The sequence below is a fragment of the Gavialis gangeticus genome, unplaced genomic scaffold, assembly GCF_001723915.1.
Source record: "Gavialis gangeticus isolate Ggan-Ray unplaced genomic scaffold, GavGan_comp1, whole genome shotgun sequence".
NCBI lineage: Eukaryota > Metazoa > Chordata > Crocodylia > Gavialidae > Gavialis > Gavialis gangeticus.
Window position 1 is genome coordinate 160571899 of NW_017728992.1, and position 11089 is coordinate 160582987.

The 11089-nt window shown below is 43.4% G+C and overlaps 1 protein-coding gene across 4 annotated transcripts in view; it reads left to right on the top strand.

The window, feature by feature from the left end:
- The window catches only part of VPS13B (vacuolar protein sorting 13 homolog B), a 1046600-nt gene that overhangs the window by 542361 nt on the left and 493150 nt on the right, over positions 1–11089 (top strand). The window lies entirely within an intron of this gene.

Consider the following 11089-nt stretch of genomic DNA (forward strand, 5'->3'; position numbering starts at 1 on the left):
GGGGGGGGGTGGCAGCAGTGCTGGGAGGGGGGCTAGGGTCAATTTTGGGGTGGCTATTGCCTGTCCCATAGCTTCCTTCCCAGCACTGCCATCTCCCACCCCATCCCCACCAGCCGTAAGCACAGCCCAGGCCCAGCCCCCCTGCCCACAACAGCAGCCTGCCTTTGCCCCACACACAGATCCAGGGGGCACGTGCCCCCCGTGCCTGGGGGTGTGCACTGCTGCAGGGAATGCCCCCCCTCCCGTATTCCCCCGGATGACTTGTGACTCTGTCCTGCACCCCACCCCACCCCGGCTGTGCAGTGTTTGCCCCATCCTCACTGCCTCCCTCACCATGGGAGCCTCTATTTGCCACTACTCTTCTCTCTCCACCCTGCCCCTTCCCCCCCAGCAATCTTACCAGCCAGATGCTGCTCTCCAAGCTTCTGGGCTGCATTTCAGTAATTGGATCAATATCAGCTGATACGGCTGATTAATAATTGGCCATCGGTATTGGCCCAAAAATTTTTTATTGGTGCACCCCTAATTGAAAATCCCTCCCTATAATAATGGGAAAAATGGTTTATAGAAATTTATGGCTAACCATCAAAAATCGGTTCTGATAGCCAAGATTCTGGACAGTGGAATAATAATAAGGAGCTTTTCACAGTTGAAATTGTTTATTATTAGAAAAGGCAACATACGTTGTATGTATAGACAAATCTGACTTGAATAAAGTACGTATAGCTTAAGTGATTAAGCTCTCATTCCCACAATACACACTGTGGTGGTAAGGAGGAAGATTTAAGAGTTTTCCACCTCTGGGTTATCTGTATAGAAGTATATCAGTATATCAATTTGTGCTATTTTGATTTTTTTTTCAATCTGGGATTGACAACCTGTGATCCACAGCACAAGTGCTTCAGTGGTTGGGGCCTCATTCACCCTGTGAAGTGCCACGGCCAAGCATTTTGCCTATGCTGGGCTGCATCTGGGCAACAAAGAGAAGTGGCTGCAGCTGGAGTCTGCTACTCCCTCCTGATTATCAGGGAAGCTAAAACTGCGGTTTTAAACGTGGCACCATTTTTGCCCCGCTGCCAGTCAGCAGCAAAGAGCAGGACCATCTGGGGCCCCTCAGCCCATCAGTGGTGGGGAGGGAAAATGGGGCCATATTTAAAACTGCAGTTTTTGCCTCCATGCTGATCAGGAGTGAGCTTCAAACAGGGCCCCTCCACCAATGGGGGGGTGGGAAAACCTGCAAGATAAAAGGACCCACAGCGCACCCCACTTCTGCCATGAATTTGGTAGGCCCCTAACTATAGGAGCATGCAGGTGGAACTATTGATGTACACTCAAACTTAATGAAGCTAGGTTAGACCAATGCGTAGAACTTCTGTACTGTTACCTGCACACCCCCAAGGCTGGGAAAGCCCAGCTGCTTGCCTCAGCCCTAGAGCTGCACTTTTCCTGTCTGCCCCCTGGCACTGAGCTATTTTCAGCCCCCTGGCCCCTCACTCCCCCCTCTCCCCCAGCTGAACCTCCCACCATCCCACAAGCTGTTCTCAGTGTTGCTTTTATCAGCATTTGCTACTGTCAGGAGACAAGGAAGTATTGGTGGTGGGAGGTAGATAGGTTCATGGGGGGGGGAGTTGGATGGGCTAAAAATAGCCCCTGGTCCCCTCTCAAGCCCTCTCATGGACCCCGTGAGCCCCCTGATCCTACCAAACCCTCCCAGGCCCCAGGAACTCCCCTCAGACCCCATCTGCCCTCCGATTCTCCAGTTGCCTTCACAGATGCTGCCTGCCCCCCTCGTGGATGCCGCCTGCCACGCAATTCCCCTCCAGACACCTACAGGGTTGGCAGTACCAAACTGACTTGCACCATGAATGAAAGGGACCTGGGGATAATAACAGACCACAGTATGAATATGAGCCAGCTGTACAATGTTGTAGCCAGTAGGGCAAATAATACTCTGGCATGCATTAATCAATGCATCTCCAGCAAAACCAAGGAAGTGATTCTTCTGCTGTATTCAGCACCGGTGAGACCACAGCTAGAGTTCTGTGACCAGTTCTGGGCACCGTACTTCAACAAGGACATGGACAAGTTTCAGAGAATCCAAAGAAGAGCCACCCATATGATCAGAGTCTTGCATGGCAAGCCATATGAGGAAAGGCTGAGGGATCTGGGATTCTTCAGCCTGAAGAAAAGGCTGAGAGGGGACCTGGTAGCAGCTTACTGCCACACTAGGGGAGTACAGCAAGGGTTTGGTGAGCAGGTACATCAAGGACTTGTTCACCAGGGCACCTGAGGGAAAACCAGGAGTAATGACCACAAACTCCTGGAAGATCGATTCAGGCTTAACATTAGGAAAAACTTCTTCACAGTCAGAGTGTCCAGACTGTGGAATAAGCTCCCTCCAGAGATGGTGCGATCACTTACCCTGGAAATCTTCAAGAGGAGACTAGATGGTCACCTTGCTGAGGTCACCTGACCCCCAGTTATCTTTCCTGCCTAGTGCAGGGTGCTGGACCCAATGATCTTCCAAGGTCCCTTGTGGCCTTACAGTCTGTGAATCTGAACAGACATCATCTGAAATCTCATTTGTGCCACCTTAAAATTTTTAAGTCAGCACAAATGTTGAATGAATAGACGTCCATGAGGAACTGGTTGGGTAGAGGGAAACTTTGCATTCCCTCCTACCCCAGGCCCACAGCATGGTTCAGGGGCAGTGGGGAATGCAAGGAGCTCACATTGCCCATTATTCTGAAAGATCAAGGATGAGAGAAGGGGCAATGTGCATTTCTCCCAGTTGAATCATCTGTTTGTTGACCCATGATAGAACAGCTCACCCACTCCATTCAGTGACATCTATTTCTAGCCTTATTCTTTGTTTTATTACACCATTGACTAAATGAACATGTGGCCAAGTTGCTACTTAAGACATGATTAACTAGTTGATCTCATCTTAGGGATAATATCTGTCAGAGGCCCTACTGACAAAAGAGCAGCAGTGCAAGTTAGAATGACCATGTGTATAAATGACTGAGCTGTGCCTGTTTTGATCCAAGTTGACTACCAAGACAATTGGGCCCACCTCAAATGAAAAGTCTATTTACAGCCTCTGGTATAAAGTTCTGTTTTGTTATAGGAATGAGAAAACTGTTAAACTGGAACAGGTGTTGCATGTTCCTGAGCAGCAACTCTCCTTCTATTATAAAACTATTTAAACGTACATCTGTCCACAGCCATACATTAATACAGTTAATATGCTGACATATTAACTACATGGCTAACTGCAGTTAACATATGGGTATTAATATAGTTGCTGAAATTTCTAGATACCAACTCACTATTTGTTATGAGATGGTATTGTGCTGTGCATACTACCAGTCATTTAAGTCAGGGGATTCTAAGCTTTATACCTGTGAAGGGGCAGCCTATGCAAGTTGGACACACTGGAATGCCATAAAATGCTGTAAGTGATATTTTACTTAAATATATTCACTTTAATGAAACTTTATTAGTAAAAAAAAATATTATGGTTACCTGAGTAAGGACAGCTGTACTACAGCACTAGGCTGTTTAAGAATCTCGAAGCAAACATAACAAAGAAATTGAATGCCTCCATTTCCCTTGCTGTCCCCACGATTCATATGTGATACTAATACATTTAGGATTATTCTTCTGTTCTACTCCCATTCCTCTCGTCTCTGGCCCAGGCAGGGTTGATCTAAGCTGCTCTCTTTTCTATATTTGATAAATTTACTTTTGGAATATCCCCGAGAGCAATGACTTTAGAAAACTAGTATTTAAACTGCTGTTATGCTAACAATCTCACTGTTGCATAACAACTTGACTGAAGGCTGCATTTTAATAGTAGCAAAATATACTGTATTTCTGGCTGTTGCTAATTTAGTGTTCAGTACTCTAGCCTAATCTAACAGCATTTGCATATGTGCTTTGTTTTGAAGTCCACATGCTTAAAGTTAAATGTGCGCTGAAGTACTTCACTGAATTTGGTCAGAGTTCTCAGCACATGATTTTGAGTGGTACAAACAGTGATTCCTCAACTGAAAAGCTAACTTGTACTTTAGAATAGAAACTTGCCATGTTCCTTTATGTTGCTGTCTCCACTAGTATTTTCCATCACGCAGTGTTATCAGACCAAGTACAATAAACAATCCTAGTGATAATCTGCATTCGTATTTCAGAAGTTGGACTAAATTGTGGCCAAACTCTTTAACCTTCCAAGCGCAACCTTTTTGTTTTCAGAACTTTCCCAGCTGCAAGTACATCAAAACCTGAATATCTGGCTATGTTGCCCTAAAATGCTAGCTCCTTATGACTTATACTTAGAAGAAAATATAGCCCATTTATTCAGTATCTGTATGGCTGGAATTCTCCTTGTAGGATTCTCTTATGCTCTTCTATGTAACATCCTACTTGGTGCATCTAGTTGCAAACAATGAATTGGGTGTTTAATAGTATCCTTTGCACCCCACCTAAAAGGGCTGAGGGATTATAGAAATGTTTCCTTTATTGTTGCTTGCAAAGGATTTTGTCCCACTGTTGTAGCTTTCTATTAAGACAATAAATAATACTTTTCACTATTGCCTTTTATTGAACAATGTGAGCACACTTTGGAATATCAATAATGTACAAATCCTCATAGCATCCCATGAAGTAATAACCTCCTCTTATAGTGGGAAAATTGAGGCAGATGGGGACTAAGACTCGCTAAAGATTACATTGGCTGTTTTTAACTGAACAGGGAATAGAATCCAGACTCCTTGAATCCCAAAAACTTTAATTACAAGATTATTTTCCACCCCAGTAATAAAAAGGAACAATTTCACACTTGTTAGAGGTCACAGACAACTGATATTACTGCAACAAGGTAGTTAAAAAAGGAAATAAACTAATAAATGTGGGAGCAAATATGTAACAAAAATGAGTTGCAGTTCTACTATTTTATTAATATGTTTTACCATGATGGGCAGATAACGTGAATAGACAACATGATTGTTAGCTAAAATAATCAAAATAACACATTCAGCAGCCACCTTTAGGGTGCACTTAAATTGTACAGAGATACCACCAATTATGTATTAACTTCTGGTTAACTCTTTGAATTAATCTTCACAAAACATTTCAAGGTAAAATAAAGTTAGTTTAAAAAAAACTTGATATCCCACATGGGAGAACACTTCTGTCAGGCTACCAGCATAGCAGAGAGCAGTGATAAATATTAAAAATACTCTAGTGTTTGAGCCAATATGCTTCCAAGAATAAATTCCATGCAGAGCCTAAAAGTGGCATTTATAAACACCAGGGCTAGTGTTACCAGATTTGCCCATCACTTTGGGGTCCACTCATTTATTAGGGGTACATGCCTGGGGTCTCTATAATTCTATCAATGTGCCTCTTGTGTTACTTGTGTTTCTATCTGGAGCTGTATCTCTCCCCTCTGCAAGTCCTCACCCCCAGTGGAGCTGTTTTGCAGGACTCTGTTTAAATGGGGCTGTGTTCCTCCAGCTACCAAATCAGTCAAATGCATACACACATGCACACACAAATTAACGTGATATGCCTGACCTGGCTGGGTTGATTAGCATGGACAGGCTGACACCCTCATATGCCAGGAATCAGTTCATTCAGGTAACAATAAAATGCAATCAGACACAAGCACACAGGTGAACAGAATACCTCTGAATCAGGCTGGGTATCCAGCTGACACCCTCATGGGCCAGCATTCAGTTCATTAGGGCATGTCTGAGCCAAACTGGGTCAATCAGCCTATACAAGCTGATCCCCTTATGTGTCTCAAACTCAGCACATCCCAATCTTTTGCCCTAACTGTCCTAGTAGTGGTAGCCTCTTGATGAGCGGACCCCGCAGTATTTTTGGGCTTCACATGGGATCTTTGGCTAAGGTAAAAGAAGCGTTGCTGCAGAGCAAGTGGGGAAGGGGAAGCAGAGAAGGAAAAATATACCCAGTTACCACCAGTTTGACTGTAAAACTTATTTATTGCTAAGTATATGAAATTTATGATGGTACTAGTAGTAATAGGCATGGACGGAAAAACGAACAAAAAACAATTACAATAATACCCTGGTTATTTTACCATGAGATGTCCGGGTAGTTGAAGTCTCCCACGACAACCGTGCACCAAGAGTGTGCAGCCTCAGCCAGTTCCCTGGCAAATTTGTGGTCCAGTTCTTGTTCCTGTTTTGGATGTCTGTAGTAGATGTCCTACCATTGCATCCACTTCACCATGTTGCCTCTTCCTCCAATAGGATAATCCCTAATTCAAAGTGTTACAGACATAGTCAAGCTCCTACTGGTTTGACGCTCAGCAAACTGCTGTGTTTGGATTTGCACACGCTAGGTCTATATGCTTTTGTGCTCCATTTGTTCATGTGATCTCAGTGGGCATAAATTCTTCCCCTTGGAAGTGGGACCACAGAATCCAGCTGCCCTAGGCTCCAAAACCAGTGCCTCAAGACTTCACCCTCCTTAGAGCTCAACTCTCTTGGGCATTCTGGTATAAAGATTAATCCTTAAGAACATTCAAAAATTGATGCAAATGAGACAGATTTTTCAGAGGGATTTCTAAATCAAACACACCTATTTCTTTTACCAGCCATGTTTCCATGTTACTGGTAAATAGAAAATGCATATAATCCATTCCCTGCCTAGGTTTTTTCATCCCTGCTGAGTATTCTGTGAGATTTAGTTCATTTGTCTTTCTGGGACTATTGGCCCCTTTCTTGGACCTTATTTCTCTCTCTCTCTCTTTTGCTTGCTCTCCCCCTCCCGCCCCCTCCACATCAGATCATCTCCTCTGATTGCTACAGCCAGATCTGTTCATCTTTGTCTGGTTTAGCTGTCAAAGGTTTCTCTCGCTGGAAAGCATTTCCCTTTGTCTTTTTAAAGGCCTGCTTTAAAAGGCCTTCTGCTTTTCCTCTTCCTCCATAGACAACATGGAGAGAACTAGTTGTACCTAAGTTGCAGCCACCTTAATATGCTACTAGGGCAGAGGTGGGCAATTATTTTGGGTGGAGGGCCGCTTAATAAGTTTTGGTGAGCTGGCAAGGACCACATAGGTAGCCCCACACCTTGACAGTTGCCCCACCCCCCTTGTCACCATATTGGGACCAGAAGTCCTGCCACCTAACCCCTGACGTTTGCCACCGGAAGTCCTTCCCCCTGCCCCCAAAACTACTCCTTTTGGAAGCAGGGGTTGTCATCTTAGAACCAGAAAAAAAAAATCATACACTAGAAGTCAAACACCTACTATAACCTATTTTAATTTTATTACAAAAAATATTTGTCATGATTTGTGTTTGTGTACTGTATATTGAAGGGCTTGCATAATAACTCAAAATAAAGTCTTAGTTTTTTATATTGTGTGTGGGGGTGGGGTATGGGGCACTGTATGTGTGTGTGTGTGTGTGTGTGTAGTGATGTGGGGGGGTTGAGGGGGTGTGGCTGTGTGTGGGGGTATAGGGTATGTTGGGGTGTGTGTATACGCCAGTGGGGGTTGTAGGGGTGGGGTATGGGTGTGTGAGGTTTGTGGGGTATGGGGATCCCCTCATACTCCCCCTGCATGGTGGACAGCCGCCACTGCCAGCAGCAGCAGCAGCAGACAGGGAGGGGGGAGCACTCAGGGGGCTCATGCCTGGCACAGGCACTAGCGCCCAGCAGAGGACAGCTCTGGCCAGCGTTGCATGCGGGGGCAAGGACAGCCTGCCCAGCCGCATCTATCACGATGGCTGTGTGCTGCACACCTTTAGCTTCCACACTTGCACTAGTGAAGCCCCATGCTGGACTCCCTGGGGAAGTGGGGTGGGGCTCCCTCCACTCTTGGCAGAGTCCACAGACCTGCTCAGCAGGGGGCGAGGGCAACATCCCCCCTGAAGGTACATGGGAGAGTGAAAGACTTAGGTGGCCTGACTAGCCTTCTACCAAGGGAAGATTCCTACTTTACACTCTGTTGGAAGGAATAAATAGCTAGTCCACCTGCAGTTGCACACAAATGTATATGCCAGATCATAGCTGCAGGGTTGTTTTGTTGTAGCTGTATTGGTCTAAGGACATAGGCAGGCAAGGGTCTTTGGGTAGATGTAATATAATAGATCTCATCCAGTGCACCAAATGTCCTGATAGAAAATATGTAGGAGAAACCAAACAACAGCTGAGTACCAGAATAAACGCACATGGAAAATCCATCCAAGAGAAAAAATATCCAATTACTTGTGGGTGCCCACTTCTCCCAAGTTGCTGGGTTTTTGGTTGTAGCCGTGTTAGTCTAAGGGCATAGGCAGGCAAGGTTCTTTGAGTAGATGTGATATCTTTTATTAGACCAACTGAGTAGTTTGGAAAAAAGTTCTTAGCAAGTTTTTGGGCAGTCACCCTTCTTCAGGCACAGGAAGTCTCTGCTGGTCTGAGACGACCCCACCTTTTCTCCCCTCCCCTCCCCTCCCCTCCTTTTCTGCCCTTTGTCTTCATGATTTCCATATATTTCCTTTCTCCTTGATGCCTCTTTTTCACCTTGTATTATTGCCTCTGTAAGTTTCCCTTTAGCCTTTTTTCCCTGCTTTCTTCCTCCTACCTTCCCTGCTTAACCTTTTGTTTTTCTGATTTCTAATCGCTACCTATTTATATTTTCCCTGACATCCTGTCACACTTTTAGCTCCTCTGGTTCCTGTTTTCCTCATTCAAACTATTCCCTTTTTCATAGACAGCCTCCTTTCTACCTTGTATTCTATCACTGTAATGTCTCCCTTTTTGTTCCCCTGCCACCTTCCACCTCCTCTTTCTTCCTTACCTTTTGTCTAATCTCTACCTATTTACATCTCCCTGACATCCTATCACACTTTTAGCTTCTCTCATTGCTTCAAGTCTCAGACCAGCAGAGATTCCCTATGCCTGAAGAAGGGTGACTGTGCCCAAAAGCTTGCTAAGAACTTTTTTTCCAACTACTAGGTTGTTTTAATAAAAAATACCACATCTACTCTAAGAACCTTGCCTGCCACTTTTCACAAGACAATCACTCCCTCTCCAGTCTCTCAGTTCTAATCCTCAAAGGGAATTTACAAAACACCTTTAATAGACAAGCCTACAAACTTTACTTCATAAGTCTACTGTGTACAAAAAATCATGGACTTAATATAGATACTGAATTTATGATACATTACAACCTGCCTGACATCTGATACCCCAGGTAACCTGCCTGCAGATGCCCACTTGCTTTCCTTCACACCTTTCCCTCCCCACTCTTCCCCATCTTTTATCCATTGTCTCCCTAACTTCCACTCATTTCATTTTCACAGACATGCTTGTTGTAAATTAGCTTCTTTTCTACCTTGGAGAACACATAACACCAGCAGAGTTTCCCTATGCCTGACAAATGGTGCTTGTGCCCGAAAACTTACAATGAGCTTTTTTCCAACTATTCAGTTGATCTAATAAAAGGTATTGGCATCTACCTGAAGAGCCTTGCCTGCCAGATCATAGCTGGTATTTACTTGTCTTTCTGGAATATGTTCCTCACCATGCCCCAACTACCACACTAGTTATTAAAATCTGCATGAATGATAGTGTGTGTATGTGACAAAGGGCCTGTTTCTGTTCCCCATACACTGAAAATCAGTGGGACTACTCCAAAAGAAGAGTAGTTAAATGAATATACATTGCCTTGAGACTGAAAAAATCTGAGTTACCCAGTGTATGTACTTACCCAAACTCAGTGTGAAAAATGCTCATTAATGATAGGAACAACAGCCCAAAGCTCTTCACACCTCATTAAGGCTCATTATCTTGCTTTGCAGAGCCCTTGTACCACTAAGAGTAGTCTTGACATTGAGGACATAGTTCAGGACTGCCTTATAAGCCTTGAAACAGGTGGCTCCTGATCAGTGTCACAAATTACAGCGAGAGGACAGTTACGTTAAAGTGTAGACGATGGGGCTGAAGAGTTCTTACATACAAGCCATTTTTTTCTTACCTGATGTGCAGATAATTGACGTAATAATCGACCAATAAAATGGGATAAGCATTGTGAAAGGAATCAAAACTTGTGGCAGAGGTGATTTTTTTTTATTAGACCAACTAGATATTTGCAAAAAAAAAAATTGTTTATTGAGAAGCTTCCAGGGACAGGCACCCTTCTTCAGGTGTAAGAGATTGCAAAGATTATAGAAGTTCTCCTAGGTAGAAATGAAAATTAATATTTCACAGGAGAGCTGAAGGTATGGTAAAGTATCCTGTTTGCACCAATATGGCTGCAACCTGGATACTATAAGCACTGTGATATGCACTTATCTGATATGCACTGTAAGTGCGGTTTGGGCTCTTAATTAAGAAAAAGTCTTTGATGCAAGGGAATATGAAGCATTCACTGTAATCAGTATAATGTAGACAGTTAGGGTATGGACAAATGTACATTTGTAGTGGCTTCAAAAGGGGAAGAAGCAGCTGCTACTCTGGGACTGCATTGACTGTTACACTGGAATTTACATGTGCGTGAATCTGTAGTGATGTAAGTGACCTAACCTTGGCCCTGAATGAAGCAAGGTTAGAGCTGGGGAATTTTGCTGGACTTAAATGGCTACAGGCTTATACAGAGGTAATGTTTACAAGTGTAAAAGCTGGTGTAAAATTACATATGCCCCCCCCAGCACCTCCTTCTCCCCTTTTGAAGTCACTGTAAATGTACATTTCTTCATACCTTTATTTACCTAGTTGTGATGTATTCAGGTGGATTTTAAAAGTATAATTCTGAGAAATCAAGTAAATCAACAAAATATATTTTCCTTTTATGTCTTGTTTTCCAGGATTTTTTGTGATCTGAGCTGAAAATTCAAACTGAATTTCAATTATAAAATAATGTTAGTGTTAATCTTCAGGCATAGTGTCTAACAGGATCTTGTATTAGAGCTTAGGGCCCCATCCATTGCCCAATAAAAACTTCCATGAACTTGAGATCCACTGTGTTAGGAATTTATTTGATCTCTTTCTATTTCTGTCCCTTTGAGAAAAAAAAATGCAACTAAAGTTAATTAACTCTTTTTTTGTTCCTTTTTTTTTTTTTTTTTTTTTTTTT